This window comes from Coregonus clupeaformis, chromosome 17 (assembly GCF_020615455.1).
Source record: "Coregonus clupeaformis isolate EN_2021a chromosome 17, ASM2061545v1, whole genome shotgun sequence".
Taxonomy (NCBI): domain Eukaryota; kingdom Metazoa; phylum Chordata; class Actinopteri; order Salmoniformes; family Salmonidae; genus Coregonus; species Coregonus clupeaformis.
This window is the reverse complement of record NC_059208.1, coordinates 19,958,537-19,975,763: the sequence shown is the minus strand read 5'-3', so window position 1 is coordinate 19,975,763 and position 17,227 is coordinate 19,958,537.

The window sequence follows — 17,227 nt, the reverse complement described above, 5'->3', positions numbered from 1 at the left end:
TCGGTCTGGGGCTCCATGCAAGATCTCACCTCGTGGGGCATCAATGATCATGAGGAAGGTGAGGGATCAGCCCAGAACTACACGGCAGGACCTGGTCAATGACCTGAAGAGAGCTGGGACCACAGTCTCAAAGAAAACCATTAGTAACACACTATGCCGTCATGGATTAAAATCCTGCAGCGCACGCAAGGTCCCCCTGCTCAAGCCAGCACATGTCCAGGCCCGTCTGAAGTTTGCCAATGATCATCTGGATGATCCAGAGGAGGAATGGGAAAAGGTCATGTGGTCTGATGAGACAAAAATAGAGCTTTTTGGTTTAAACTCCACTCGCCGTGTTTGGAGGAAGAAGAAGGATGAGTACAACCCCAAGAACACCATCCCAACCGTGAAGCATGGAGGTGGAAACATCATTCTTTGGGGATGCTTTTCTGCAAAGGGGACAGGATGACTGCACCGTATTGAGGGGAGGATGGATGGGGCCATGTATCGCGAGATCTTGGCCAACAACCTCCTTCTCTCAGTAAGAGCATTGAAGATGGGTCATGGCTGGGTCTTCCAGCATGACAACAACCCGAAACACACAGCCAGGGCAACTAAGGAGTGGCTCCGTAAGAAGCATCTCAAGGTCCTGGAGTGGCCTTGCCAGTCTCCAGACCTGAACCCAATAGAAAATCTTTAGAGGGAGCTGAAAGTCCGTATTGCCCAGCGACAGCCCCGAAACCTGAAGGATCTGGAGAAGGTCTGTATGGAGGAGTGGGCCAAAATCCCTGCTGCAGTGTGTGCAAACCTGGTCAAGACCTACAGGAAACATATGATCTCTGTAATTGCAAACAAAGGTTTCTGTACCAAATATTAAGTTCTGCTTTTCTGATGTATCAAATACTTATGTCATGCAATAAAATGCAAATGAATTACTTAAAAACCATACAATGTGATTTTCTGGATTTTTGTCTCTCACAGTTGAAGTGGTACCTATGATAAAAAATGACAGACCTCTACATGCTTTGTAAGTAGGAGAACCTGCAAAATCGGCAGTGTATCAAATACTTGTTCTCCCTACTGTATATGGGGGATACAACCTTTTAAGCTCTGCAAATTTTGCTGCGAAGAGACAGAGTCATTAGATAATTAATTTTGGTACTGTCCATATGTAGCTTGTTTTTGGTCACAGGTCCAGGAATGGCTGAAGAATTGCAACATTTACCTGGAGCTAACTCTGCAGATAGCAATACTGGGTGATTTGAAAAGTCAGAGTCAATCGATCAATAATATAATAATACTTTTAGCAAAAATGTTTATCTTTAATTTACCATATGTAGAAACTATGAGAATAGAAAGGTTCAGAACTTTTGTGAAGCATCACAGCACAGTTGAAAAATATATGACAAATAGAAATCAAATATGGATGGTGTTAAGAGATCTATGGGAGGGGTTGAATGGAGCTGAAGGGTGGGACTAATAACAATAAGATAACAAAAGTAAAATATACTGTGAAACAGCACAGTTAAAAATATATGTCAAATAGAAATCAAACTGGATGGACATCAGATATAGATGGGAGAAGTTGAAGGTAGAGGAAGGACAGGACTAAAAACAAACAAAATATAACCATTGTAAAATCAATTGTGTCCGTAAAATCTATATAGTGTGTATAAGCTGGAAGTGAAAGCCTTAGTGTTGTTGTTCATTAGTTTACTCCAATTAGGGGAGGGGTGGTAGGGTTAGCGGAAAATAATAAAGGAAAATATATTTTAAAAATATGTATATATATACACTACCAGTCAAAAGTTTGGACAGACCTACTCATTCTAGGGTTTTTCTTTTTTTAAACTTTTTTTTGCATTGTAGAATAATAGTGAAGACATCAAAACTATGAAATAACATATATGGAATCATGTAGTAACCAAAAAAGTGTTAAACAAATCAAAATATATTTTAGATTTTAGATTCTTCAAATAGCCACCCTTTGCCTTGATAGCTTTGCACACTCTTGGCATTCTCTCAACCAGCTTCATGAGGTAGTCACCTGGAATGCATTTCAATTAACAGGTGTGCCTTGTTAAAAGTTAATTTTTGGAATTTATTTCCTTCTTAATGCGTTTGAGCCAATCAGTTGTGTTGTGACAAGGTAGGGGGGTATACAGAAGATAACCCTATTTGGTAAAAGACCAAGTCCATATTATGGCAAGAACAGCTCAAATAAGCAAAGAGAAACGACAGTCCATCATTACTTTAAGACATGAAGGTCAGTCAATATGGAACATTTCAAGAACTTTGAAATTTCCTTCAAGTGCAGTCACAAAAACCATTAAGCGCTATGATGAAACTGGCTCTCATGAGGACCACCACAGGAATGGAAGACCCAGAGTTACCTCTGCTGCAGAGGATAAGTTCATTCGAGTTACCAGCCTCAGAAATTGCAGCCCAAATAAATGCTTCACAGAGTTCAAGTAACAGACACATCTCAACATCAACTGTTCAGAGGGGACTGTGTGAATCAGGCCTTCATGGTCGAATTGCTGCAAAGAAACCACTACTAAAGGACACCAATAAGAAGAAGAGACCTGCTTGGGCCAAGAAACACGAGCAATGGACATTAGACCGGTGGAAATGTGTCCTTTGGTCTGGAGTCCAAATTGGAGATTTTTGGTTCAAATGGCCGTGTCTTTGTGAGACGCGGTGTGGGTGAACGGATGATCTCCACATGTGTATTTCCCACCGTAAAGCATGGAGGAGGAGGTGTTATGGTGTGGGGGTGCTTTGCTGGTGACACTGTCTGTGATTTATATAGAATTCAAGGCACACTTAACCAGCATGGCTACCACAGCATTCTGCAGCGGTACGCCATCCCATCTGGTTTGGGCTTAGTGGGACTATCATTTGTTTTTCAACAGGACAATGACCCAACATACCTCCAGGCTGTGTAAGGGCTATTTTATCAGGAAGGAGAGTGATGGAGTGCTGCATCAGATGACCTGGCCTCCACAATCCCCCGACCTCAACCCAATTGAGATGGTTTGGGATGAGTCGGACCGCAGGGTGAAGGAAAAGCAGCCAACAAGTGCTCAGCATATGTGGGAACTCCTTCAAGACTGTTGGAAAAGCATTCCAGGTGAAGCTGGTTGAGAGAATGCCAAGAGTGTGCAAAGCTGTCATCAAGGCAAAGGGTGGCTATTTGAAGAATCTCAAGTATAAAATATATTTTGATTTGTTTAACACTTTTTTGGTTACTACATGATTCCATAAGTGTTATTTCAAAGTTTTGATGTCTTCACTATTATTCTACAATGTAGAAAATAGTAAAAATAAAGAAAAACCCTTGACCGGTAGTGTATATGTGTATGTATTTATATGTATGTATATGTATATTTATATAATTGTGGGTATGTGTGTATATATATATAAAAACTAATATATATTATGGAGATTGGAAATGATGTAGACAATTACATTGAAGGAAACTACGATCTATCTGCAGTATTAAAGCTGATCTCCCCCCTAAAACAAAAATAGAGAGTAGTAGGAGTGGTCTGAATAACCAACAAGGCTCTGTCACTGCAGACCTTCAAGAGGACATCTCTCTCTCCACTCTCCTCCTCCACCAGCACCAGCTCACCATTCATCTCTCTACTCCATGTGTATCACTGCTCTCCCCCTGCAGCACATTAACAGCCATGGCTTGTGTTGTGTGTGATTGATGATCAGAATCATGCATGCTACACCAAACAATGAGTGCTGAACACAAACTAACAGTGTTACCTGGCTGGGCTGCTTTAAGGACAAACTAACAGTGTTACCTGGCTGGGCTGCTTTAAGGACAGGCTGGTGTCTGGACTAATGAATTCACCAAGGCTACAGTCAGGGAACCAGTCAGTACTGGACTAATGAATTCACCAAGGCTACAGTCAGGGAACCAGTCAGTACTGGACTAATGAATTCACCAAGGCTAAAGTCAGGGAACCAGTCAGTACTGGACTAATGAATTCACCAAGGCTACAGTCAGGGAACCAGTCAGTATTGGACTAATTAATTCACCAAGGCTACAGTCAGGGAACCAGTCAGTACTGGACTAATGAATTCACCAAGGCTACAGTCAGGGAACCAGTCAGTACTGGACTAATGAATTCACCAAGGCTACAGTCAGGGATACAAGTCAGTACTGGACTAATGAATTCACCAAGGCTACAGTCAGGGAACCAGTCAGTACTGGACTAATGAATTCACCAAGGCTACAATTCAGGGAACCAGTCAGTACTGGACTAATGAATTCACCAAGGCTACAGTCAGGGAACCAGTCAGTACTGGACTAATGAATTCACCAAGGCTACAGTCAGGGAACCAGTCAGTATTGGACTAATTAATTCACCAAGGCTACAGTCAGGGAACCAGTCAGTACTGGACTAATGAATTCACCAAGGCTACAGTCAGGGATACAAGTCAGTACTGGACTAATGAATTCACCAAGGCTACAGTCAGGGATACAAGTCAGTACTGGACTAATGAATTCACCAAGGCTACAGTCAGGGAACCAGTCAGTACTGGACTAATGAATTCACCAAGGCTACAGTCAGGGATACAAGTCAGTACTGGACTAATGAATACACCAAGGGTACAGTCAAGGAACCAGTCAGTACTGGACTAATGAATTCACCAAGGCTACAGTCAGGGAACCAGTCAGTACTGGACTAATGAATTCACCAAGGCTACAGTCAGGGAACCAGTCAGTACTGGACTGATGAGGGGCTGTGGTAGTCTGCAGAGAACCAGTCAGTACTGGACTGATGAGGGGCTGTGGTAGTCTGTAGAGATTACAGGTCCAGGCGGCAGGCTGGCACGGGTGGCAGAGAGAGAGAGGTAAGCAAAGGTGAAAGGTCAAACTATGATCCTTCAACCAATAAGCCTGTGTTACACTACATCACTGTGATCTGCTCTTTGAGTTTAAACGCTGGGTTTCTGTTTCAGCACTTTGTGACAACTGCTGTCAAAGACAAGTGGTGAGTAGCAGCAGGGTCAAGAGAGAGCTATGAAGACCAATCTGCTACACCTCCTCCCCCCCTTAATACAACCCACCATCACACCTGATACAACCTACACGGACATCCTAGAATTCAGCCCAGCACCCTGCCTGAATGACCTGATACAACCTACACTGACATCCTAGAATCCAGCCCAGCACCCTGCCTGAATGACCTGATACAACCTACACTGACATCCTAGAATCCAGCCCAGCACCATGCCTGAATGACCTGATACAACCTACACTGACATCCTAGAATCCAGCCCAGCACCCTGCCTGAATGACCTGATACAACCTACACTGACATCCTAGAATCCAGCCCAGCACCTTGCCTGAATGACCTGATACAACCTACACTGACATCCTAGAATCCAGCCCAGCACCCTGCCTGAATGACCTGATACAACCTACACTGACATCCTAGAATCCAGCCCAGCACCCTGGCCTGAATGACCTGATACAACAAACACTGCCATCCTAGAATCCAGCCCAGCACCCTGCCTGAATGACCTGATACAACAAACACTGCCATCCTAGAATCCAGCCCAGCACCCTGCCTGAATGACCTGATACAACAAACACTGCCATCCTAGAATCCAGCCCAGCACCTTGCCTGAATGACCTGATACAACAAACACTGCCATCCTAGAATCCAGCCCAGCACCTTGCCTGAATGACCTGATACAACCTACACTGCCATCCTAGAATCCAGCCCAGCACCTTGCCTGAATGACCTGATACAACAAACACTGCCATCCTAGAATCCAGCCCAGCACCCTGCCTGAATGACCTGATACAACCTACACTGCCATCCTAGAATCCAGCCCAGCACCCTGCCTGAATGACCTGATACAACAAACACTGCCATCCTAGAATCCAGCCCAGCACCTTGCCTGAATGACCTGCTGATACAACCTACACTGACATCCTAGAATCCAGCCCAGCACCCTGCCTGAATGACCTGATACAACCTACACTGACATCGTAGAATCCAGCCCAGCACCTTGCCTGAATGACCTGATACAACCTACACTGACATCCTAGAATCCAGCCCAGCACCCTGCCTGAATGACCTGATACAACCCCTGACTGACATCCTAGAATCCAGCCCAGCACCCTGCCTGAATGACCTGATACAACCTACACTGCCATCCTAGAATCCAGCCCAGCACCCTGCCTGAATGACCTGATACAACCTACACTGACATCCAATAATCCAGCCCAGCACCTAGCCTGAATGACCTGATACAACCTACACTGCCATCCAATAATCCAGCCCAGCACCCTGCCTGAATGACCTGATACAACAAACACTGACATCTTAGAATCCAGCCCAGCACCCTGCCTGAATGACCTGATACAACCTACACTGACATCCTAGAATCCAGTCCCCCAGCACCCTGCCTGAATGACCTGATACAACCTACAATGCCATCCTAGAATGGGGGGGTGCCCTCTGAGACTCCACATCCTGTCTGACTAGCGTGCGGGGTGATGGAGCGTCTCACTGGTTGATATGAAGAGCAGCCAAAGGTCCTTGGCTGGAGGTTGATATATGTCAATCAGTTTATAGAGAGCTGTTCAATGCCTGCCTGCCAGCTCCCATCCTCCTCAGCCCTGCAGAGCCCCCCAGCCCTAATACACTGACTGACTGACTGGCTGCCAGCTCCCATCCTCCTCAGCCCTGCAGAGCCCCCCAGCCCTAATACACTGACTGACTGACTGGCTGCCAGCTCCCATCCTCCTCAGCCCTGCAGAGCCCCCAGCCCTAATACACTGACTGACTGACTGGCTGCCAGCTCCCATCCTCCTCAGCCCTGCAGAGCCCCCCAGCCCTAATACACTGACTGACTGACTGGCTGCCAGCTCCCATCCTCCTCAGCCCTGCAGAGCCCCCCAGCCCTAATACACTGACTGACTGACTGGCTGCCAGCTCCCATCCTCCCTCAGCCCTGCAGAGCCCCCCAGCCCCTAATACACTGACTGACTGACTGGCTGCCAGCTCCCATCCTCCTCAGCCCTTTAGAGCCCCCAGCCCTAATACACTGACTGACTGACTGGCTGGCAGCTCCCATCCTCCTCAGCCCTGCAGAGCCCCCCCAGCCCTAATACACTGACTGACTGACTGGCTGCCAGCTCCCATCCTCCTCAGCCCTGCAGAGCCCCCCCCAGCCCTAATACACTGACTGACTGACTGGCTGCCAGCTCCCATCCTCCTCAGCCCTGCAGAGCCCCCCAGCCCTAATACACTGACTGACTGACTGGCTGCCAGCTCCCATCCTCCTCCGCCCTGCAGAGTCCCCCAGCCCTAATACACTGACTGACTGACTGGCTGCCAGCTCCCATCCTCCTCAGCCCTGCAGAGCCCCCCCCAGCCCTAATACACTGACTGACTGACTGGCTGCCAGCTCCCATCCTCCTCAGCCCTTTAGAGCCCCCCAGCCCTAATACACTGACTGACTGACTGGCTGCCAGCTCCCATCCTCCTCAGCCCTGCAGAGCCCCCCAGCCCTAATACACTGACTGACTGACTGGCTGCCAGCTCCCATCCTCCTCAGCCCTTTAGAGCCCCCCAGCACTAATACACTGACTGACTGACTGGCTGCCAGCTCCCATCCTCCTCAGCCCTGCAGAGCCCCCCAGCCCTAATACACTGACTGACTGACTGGCTGCCAGCTCCCATCCTCCTCAGCCCTGCAGAGCCCCCCAGCCCTAATACACTGACTGACTGACTGGCTGCCAGCTCCCATCCTCCTCCGCCCTGCAGAGTCCCCCAGCCCTAATACACTGACTGACTGACTGGCTGACTGACTGACTGGCTGCCAGCTCCCATCCTCCTCAGCCCTGCAGAGCCCCCCAGCCCTAATACACTGACTGACTGACTGACTGGCAGACTGCCAGCTCCCATCCTCCTCAGCCCTGCAGAGCCCCCCAGCCCTAATACACTGACTGACTGACTGGCTGCCAGCTCCCATCCTCCTCAGCCCTGCAGAGCCCCTCAGCCCTAATACACTGACTGACTGACTGGCTGCCAGCTCCCATCCTCCTCAGCCCTGCAGAGCCCCCCAGCCCTAATACACTGACTGACTGACTGGCTGCCAGCTCCCATCCTCCTCAGCCCTGCAGAGTCCCCCAGCCCTAATACACTGACTGACTGACTGGCAGACTGCCAGCTCCCATCCTCCTCAGCCCTTTAGAGCCCCCAGCCCTAATACACTGACTGACTGACTGGCTGCCAGCTCCCATCCTCCTCAGCCCTGCAGAGTCCCCCAGCCCTAATACACTGACTGACTGACTGGCAGACTGCCAGCTCCCATCCTCCTCAGCCCTTTAGAGCCCCCCAGCCCTAATACACTGACTGACTGACTGGCTGCCAGCTCCCATCCTCCACAGCCCTGCAGAGTCCCCCAGCCCTAATACACTGACTGACTGACTGGCTGGCAGCTCCCATCCTCCTCAGCCCTGCAGAGCCCCCCCAGCCCTAATACACTGACTGACTGACTGGCTGCCAGCTCCCATCCTCCTCAGCCCTGCAGAGCCCCCCAGCCCTAATACACTGACTGACTGACTGGCTGCCAGCTCCCATCCTCCTCAGCCCTGCAGAGTCCCCCAGCCCTAATACACTGACTGACTGACTGGCTGCCAGCTCCCATCCTCCTCAGCCCTGCAGAGCCCCCCAGCCCTAATACACTGACTGACTGACTGGCTGCCAGCTCCCATCCTCCTCAGCCCTGCAGAGCCCCCCAGCCCTAATACACTGACTGACTGACTGGCTGCCAGCTCCCATCCTCCTCAGCCCTGCAGAGCCCCCCAGCCCTAATACACTGACTGACTGACTGGCTGCCAGCTCCCATCCTCCTCAGCCCTGCAGAGCCCCCCAGCCCTAATACACTGACTGACTGACTGGCTGACTGACTGACTAGCTGACTGACTGACTAGCTGACTGACTGACTGACTGGCTGGCTGATTGACTGACTAGCTGACTGACTGACTGACTGGCTGGCTGATTGACTGACTCACTGACTGACTGACTGGCTGGCTGACTGGTTGACTGGCTGTCTGACTGGCTGTCTGACTGACTGACTGTCTGACTGGCTGACTGACTGACTAGCTGACAGACTGACTGACTGGCTGACTGACTGACTGACTGACTGACTGGCTGGCTGACTGACTGACTAGCTGACAGACTGAATGACTGACTGACTGACTGACTGGCTGGCTGGCTGGCTGACTGGCTGGCTGGCTGTCTGACTAGCTGACTGACTGGCTGGCTGTCTGACTGACTAGCAGACTGACTGACTGACTGACTGACTGACTAGCTGACTGAATGTCTGTTTGACTGACTGGCTGGCTGACTGTCTGTTTGACTGACTGGCTGGCTGTCTGTCTGTTTGACTGACTGGCTGGCTGCTGGAGGAGAGGAGATTGCCTGACCTTATTGTTTGCCTTCATTTTCTCTTTGTTCTTCCCAAATCAAGGTTTAGTAATAAACTGAAAGGGCCCATAGAGAGATGAAAGGGGGCAGTGAGGTGTGCTACAATGTGGCAGGAACAGCAGCAGCTCATCAGGAAATAACAAAGGTGCTGCTTGAAGATAAGGCTGCTGTCAGAGATTAATCCAGCTTCTCTGATTGTTTTCTTTAATACCAGTCTTGCTACGGCAAGTGATAAGTATGCTGAGTAATTTGGTTTTCTGGGGAGGGAAGGGCGCTCAAATAATATTCAGGTGTGCTCCGGTAATTTATTTCCTTTCCTGCAGTTTCCTGCAAAAAAAAGGAAAACAGAAAAAAAGATGAAACTAAAGTGCTTTGACTTGCTTTTCCTCTGTCTGTCTAAACGGTCCCCTTGGACGAAGAAACTAGCTTTGTTCCAGACAATAAAGAGAGGAGAGTGCAGTGCTTGAGAAAGCAGTTTTGTCCTCTCTACTCACAGGCCTATTGTGGAGAGCACTAAAATTAGAGACAGGCAGGCAGGAAGCAGACAGACAGACAGACAGACAGACAGACAGACAGACAGACAGACAGACAGACAGACAGACAGACAGACAGACAGACAGACAGACAGACAGACAGACAGGCAGGCAGGCAGGCAGGCAGGCAGAGAGGCAGACAGGCAGACAGGCAGAGAGGCAGGCAGGCAGATAGGCAGCAGACAGACAGACAGACAGATAGGCAGACAGACAGACAGACAGACAAACCACGGTGTGACATTTTGATGAGCTTGAAAATTAATGCAAAGAACAATAGATTAAAATCTATTAGTTCACTAATGAAAAGAGGGCATGCAGTCAGACGATGTTAATTTGGTTGCAGAAATGAAATATGTAAATAAGGTTAAGAATGGGTGAAAATAAATGCTGCTTTGGTCTATCTGAGAAGCCTTTACATTTTCTTCCACAATAATAGTTCTGTCTCTCCTCTTGTGGAGCTCACTAGTAAAGTTTATCCAACTACTATACATATGGGATAACGTGAAGGAGCCTTGGTCTACCATTCAGAACAGAAGGAAAGCCTTGGTCTACCATTCAGAACAGAAGGAAAGCCTTGGTCTACCATTCAGAACAGAAGGAAAGCCTTGGTCTACCATTCAGAACAGAAGGAAAGCCTTGGTCTACCATTCAGAACAGAAGGAAAGCCTTGGTTTACCATTCAGAACAGAAGGAAAGCCTTGGTTTACCATTCAGAACAGAAGAGCCTTTGGTTTAACATTCAGAACAGAAGAGCCTTGGTTTATCATTCAGAACAGAAGGAAAGCCTTGGTCTACCATTCAGAACAGAAGGAAAGCCTTGGTGTACCATTTCCCGAACAGAAGAGCCTTGGTCTACCATTCAGAACAGAAGGAAAGCCTTGGTCTACCATTTAGAACAGAAGGAAAGCCTTGGTTTACCATTCAGAACAGAGGAGCCTTGATATACCATTCAAAACAGAAGGAAAGCCTTGGTCTACCATTCAGAACAGAAGGAAATTATTGCTGTAAAACAATGACGGTCGCAATGTTTATTTCCTCCATGTCAAGTGGAGAGCACTATGTTTATCTCCTCCATAGCAAATGGAGAGTACTATGTTTATCTCCTCCATATCAAGTGGAGAGTACTATGTTTATCTCCTCCATATCAAGTGGAGAGTACTATGTTTATCTCCTCCATATCAAGTGGAGAGTACTATGTTTATCTCCTCCATATCAAGTGGAGAGCACTATGTTTATCTCCTCCATATCAAGTGGAGAGCACTATGTTTATCTCCTCCATATCAAGTGGAGAGTACTATGTTTATCTCCTCCATAGCAAGTGGAGAGTACTATGTTTATCTCCTCCATATCAAGTGGAGAGTACTATGTTTATCTCCTCCATATCAAGTGGAGAGTACTATGTTTATCTCCTCCATAGCAAGTGGAGAGTACTATGTTTATCTCCTCCATAGCAAGTGGAGAGTACTATGTTTATCTCCTCCATAGCAAGTGGAGAGTACTATGTTTATCTCCTCCATAGCAAGTGGAGAGTACCATGTTTTTCTCCTCCATGTCAAGTGGAGAGTACTATGTTTCTCCTCCATAGCAAGTGGAGAGTACTATGTTTATCTCCTCCATAGCAAGTGGAGAGTACCATGTTTATCTCCTCCATGTCAAGTGGAGAGTACTATGTTTCTCCTCCATAGCAAGTGGAGAGTACTATTTTTATCTCCTCCATAGCAAGTGGAGAGTACTATGTTTATCTCCTCCATAGCAAGTGGAGAGTACCATGTTTATCTCCTCCATGTCAAGTGGAGAGTACTATGTTTATCTCCTCCATATCAAGTGGAGAGCACTATGTTTATCTCCTCCATAGCAAGTGGAGAGTACTATGTTTATCTCCTCCATATCAAGTGAAGAGTACTATGTTTATCTCCTCCATAGCAAGTGGAGAGTACTATGTTTATCTCCTCCATAGCAAGTGGAGAGTACTATGTTTATCTCCTCCATATCAAGTGGAGAGTACTATGTTTATCTCCTCCATATCAAGTGGAGAGTACTATGCATCTTTGGCAACAACACAAATAGCCTACTGAACAGACACACACACTCTCTCACACAAACACAAATACTGAACATACACTCGCTCACACTCCCAAATGATGAATCATGTAGGTAACATTACAGTTCTCAGTATGAGGAATCATGTAGGTGACAGTACAGTTCACAGTATGAGGAATCATGTAGGTGACAGTACAGTTAACAGTATGAGGAATCATGTAGGTGACAGAACAGTTCACAGTATGAGGAATCATGTAGGTGACAGTACAGTTCACAGTATGAGGAATCATCTAGGTGACAGAACAGTTCACAGTATGAGGAATCATGTAGGTACCAGTACAGTTCACAGTATGATGAATCATGTAGGTGACAGTACAGTTCACAGTATGAGGAATCATGTAGGTGACAGAACAGTTCACAGTATGATGAATCATGTAGGTAACATTACAGTTCTCAGTATGAGGAATCATGTAGGTGACAGTACAGTTCACAGTATGAGGAATCATGTAGGTGACAGTACAGTTAACAGTATGAGGAATCATGTAGGTGACAGAACAGTTCACAGTATGAGGAATCATGTAGGTGACAGTACAGTTCACAGTATGAGGAATCATCTAGGTGACAGAACAGTTCACAGTATGAGGAATCATGTAGGTACCAGTACAGTTCACAGTATGATGAATCATGTAGGTGACAGTACAGTTCACAGTATGAGGAATCATGTAGGTGACAGAACAGTTCACAGTATGAGGAATCGTGTAGGTGACAGAACAGTTCACAGTATGAGGAATCATGTAGGTGACAGTACAGTTCACAGTATGAGGAATCATGTAGGTGACAGAACAGTTCACAGTATGAGGAATCATGTAGGTGACAGAACAGTTCACAGTATGAGGAATCATGTAGGTGACAGAACAGTTCACAGTATGAGGAATCATGTAGTCTGTTTGCTCCTGGCTGTACTCCAGGGTTGTTTTCCAGTTACAGACAGGCCTTTTCAAGGAAGGTCATTACAATTACAGATCAATTTAGCTTTTCACAGAAAAGCACCAAATAATGTTTTGTGATTGTGGTCTGGAACTGCTGTAAAGTCAATGTGTCACTTAAGTGTCTCCATTATAGTTGCTCCCCGAATGGCACCCTATACCCTCCATAGTGCACTACTTTATAACAGAGCCCTATGGACCCGGGACCAAAGTAGTGCACTACGAATAGGGTGCCATTTGGGACACACTTATGACTGTGGCCTGCCTGCATTAACGGGGTTTTAGATTGGGCAGTGCATCACTACTTTCTGCAGAGAGGAAAATACATCTGAAATAGATCCCTGATTTAGCAGATGGTCTTATCCAGAGCAACTTGCAGGAGCAATTAGGGTTAAGTGCCTTGCACAACAACAGATTTTTCACCTTATCGGCTCAGAGATTCGAACCAGCAACCTTTCAGTTACTGGCCCAACGCTCTTAACAGCTAGGCAACCTTTCAGTTACTTTTTGTACATAGTCCCCCCCATTCTAGGGGACCAAAAATATTGGGACAAATTCACTTAAATGTGTATTAAAGTAGTAAAAAGTATTTGGACCCATATTCATAGAACGCAATGACTACATCAAGCTTGTGACTCAAGTAAACATTTGTTGGATGCATTTGCAGTTTGTTTTGGTTGTGTTTCAGGTTATTTTGTGCCCGATAGAAATGAATGGTACATAATGTATTGTCAGTTTGGAGTCACTTTTATTGTAAATAAGAATATTCACTTCTACATTAATGTGGATGCTACCATGATTATGGATAATGCTGAATGAATCGTGAATAATGAGTGAGAAAGTCACAAACCAGGTTTCCAGCCAACCTTTTTTATGCAAGTAAAGTACATGTCGGATAAAAAATGCAATGAGAGGCCTGAGTGAAACAGAACATGTTTCGTAAACTTTCCAAATGTCTACAAAACATAATACGCTTGACAAGGTGGGATCTTTTTGTGTCGGAAAAATGAATTATGCGAGAAACGCTTTTAATGCGCAAATATTGATGTAATAACCATCATATTGAAGAAAACTTGGAGTCACACGATGACATGGTGTGTGGTCCTCCCACTATGACTAGTCAGGAAACCATGCAGTTTATTAGGGCTACAGATTAAATCAATTATGATGAACTTCACAGGGTGGTGAAAGTGCACGGTAATGAGATTAAATGCTCCTTTCCAGTAAATATCGAAAGTCTTATTCTGGTTACATGATCATCAGTGCTTGGCTGCCATTTGACAAATAAAAATGATCTTGCTCTTTTGTCCATAATAATCTCATTATGTAGGCTATACTTGCGCTCTAGCCAACAGCGTGCAGATAGAGCCGTCAGCGCACTAGTATCTGCATGCTGTTGTCTAGAGCACATGGGCCAATACCAGAGTGGGCATACCCATTATATAAAGCAACAGTTTTTGTGAGAAAACCATCAGCAGAGTTGAAAATGCGATGGAAGCCCATCTAACTTGTATTGTTTATTCGGTACATGGGAATTTAACAACAGAAGGTATTTTTATCTGCAACAAGTCAATGTGATGGAAATCTCTGGTGGGACAATGCGCATATTGTTTTATGCGGATTTGAGAATATTCGCATTAAAATCTGTCGCCAATTGGATGATAACCTAGCTACAGACCCCCAAATATCAAGTATAAAAAATTATATATAATAGTATAAATATAGTATATAGTATAGTATAAATATCATAGCCCCAAGACATGCTAACCTCTCACCATTAGTGCTGGGACACCGAGGCTTTTCTGAAGGCTTCGGAGCTTTTCACCAAATACTGTGCTGAAAAGCGGTTCATTACTCGGAGCTTCATTATAGAGTAAAAATGCACTTTAGTGACATCTACTGGTCAGGAATAAATAGCAGCGATTGATTACGATATCTTTTTTTCCTCCACTATTTATCAGAACTCTGTGGCGCAGCGGTAAATCACTGCCTTAAGTAGCCTAGAATCAGTTCTTGCTTCCCTTCTAGCTAGTTTTCAAAAACAGAATCTATGGCATCAGTCGGATCTCGCGTTTTTCAACACACGGTTAGAAAAATCATGTGATCAAACGAAGCTTCGGACGTCATTGATGACATGACGTACTTCTGATAAAGTGATACACGCATCGGCACACTGCTTCGAAGTAAACTGCTTTTTCGGTTTCAACACATGCCCCGGAGCTCCGGTATCAAACATACCATCACTACTCACCATTACAATAACAGGGGAGGCTAGTATTTTTTGGGGGGGGTATGATATTTGTGCATCTGTAACTTTCTCTCTCATCGTTATTCACGATTAACATTTATATTTACATTTACGTCATTTAGCAGACGCTCTTATCCAGAGCGACTTACAAATTCAGGATGATCCGTAACCATGGTAACATCCACATTAATGTAGAAGTGTTTCGAAACATATTCTATTCTTATTTACAATAAAAGTGACTCCAAAATGACACAATACATTATTTACCATTCATTTCTATCGGGCACAAAATAACCTGAAACACAACCAAAACAAACAGCAAATGCATCCAACAAATGTGTCCTAGAGTCACAAGCTTGATGTAGTCATTGCGTGCTATGAATATGGGACCAAATACTTTTTACTACTTTAATATACATAAGTGAATTTGACCCAATACTTTTGGTCCCCTAGAATGAGGGGACTGTGTACAATAAGTTCTGTAATTTCTAAACGGTTCACCCGATATGGATAAAAATACCCTCAAATTAAAGCTGACAATCTTCACTTTAACCTCAGTCATTAGGTCATTTCAAATCCAAAGTGCTGGAGTACAGAGCCAAAACAACAAGACATTTTTTGTAGGGGTTGATAAAAATTTTCGTTAGGGCAAATGAGGTCTGAAATTTTAAAGTGGAAATTACAAACTTTAGAAGCCTTTTTAAACATTGTATATATCACAAGTTAGCATTTGCAGCAACAACAGGATGATCAAATGAAAATACGGCATCTGTATATAACAACAGGATGATCAAATGAAGATACGGCATCTGGATATAACAACAGGATGATCAAATTAAGATACAGCATCTGGATATAACAACAGGATGATCAAATGAAGATACGGCATCTGTATATAACAACAGGATGATCAAATGAAGATACGGCATCTGGATATAACAACAGGATGATCAAATGAAGATACGGCATCTGAATATAACAACAGGATGAAACAAATGAAGATACGGCATCTGTATATAAAAACAGGATGATCAAATGAAAATACGGCATCTATATATAACAACAGGATGATCAAATGAAGATACGGCATCTGTATATAACAACAGGATGATCAACTGAAGATACGGCATCTGTATATAACAGGATGATCAAATGAAGATACGGCATCTGGATATAACAACAGGATGATCAAATGAAGATACGGCATCTGGACATAACAACAGGATGATCAAATGAAGATACAACATCTGTATATAACAGGATGATCAAATGAAGATACGGCATCTGGATATAACAACAGGATGATCAAATGAAGATACGGCATCTGTATATAATAACAGGATGATCAAATTAAGATACGGCATCTGGATATAACAGGATGATCAAATGAAGATACGGCATCTGTATATAACAACAGGATGATCAAATGAAGATACGGCATCTGTATATAACAACAGGATGATCAAATGAAGATACGGCATCTGGATATAACAACAGGAGCAGGAAGTTCACACGAGACGGTCGATGTGCTGCTCGGTTCACACCAGATGGTGTAGGGAACAATCAGAACAATCCTCCTTCACAGCTCTGGAAAAATACTAATTGGTTTGAAGTAAATCGATATGGGCTGGCAGCTACCCACAGTCCATCAGGCTCATTCTGCTATTAGCTCATTGATTGGTCAGTACTAATTGAAGTCCCTACACCCAAACGAGGGCACTGCGTTCATCCATCTCTGGCCTGCTGGCTCCCCTACCTCTGCGGAAGCATAGTTCCCGCTCAGCCCAGTCAAAACTGTTCGCTGCCCTGGCACCCCAATTGTGGAACAAGCTCCCTCACGACGCCAGGACAGCGGAGTCACTCACCACCTTCCGGAGACATTTGAAACCCCACCTCTTTAAAGAATACCTGGGATAGGATAAAGTAATCCTTCTACCCCCCCCCCCCAGTGGTTATCCCACTGGCTAT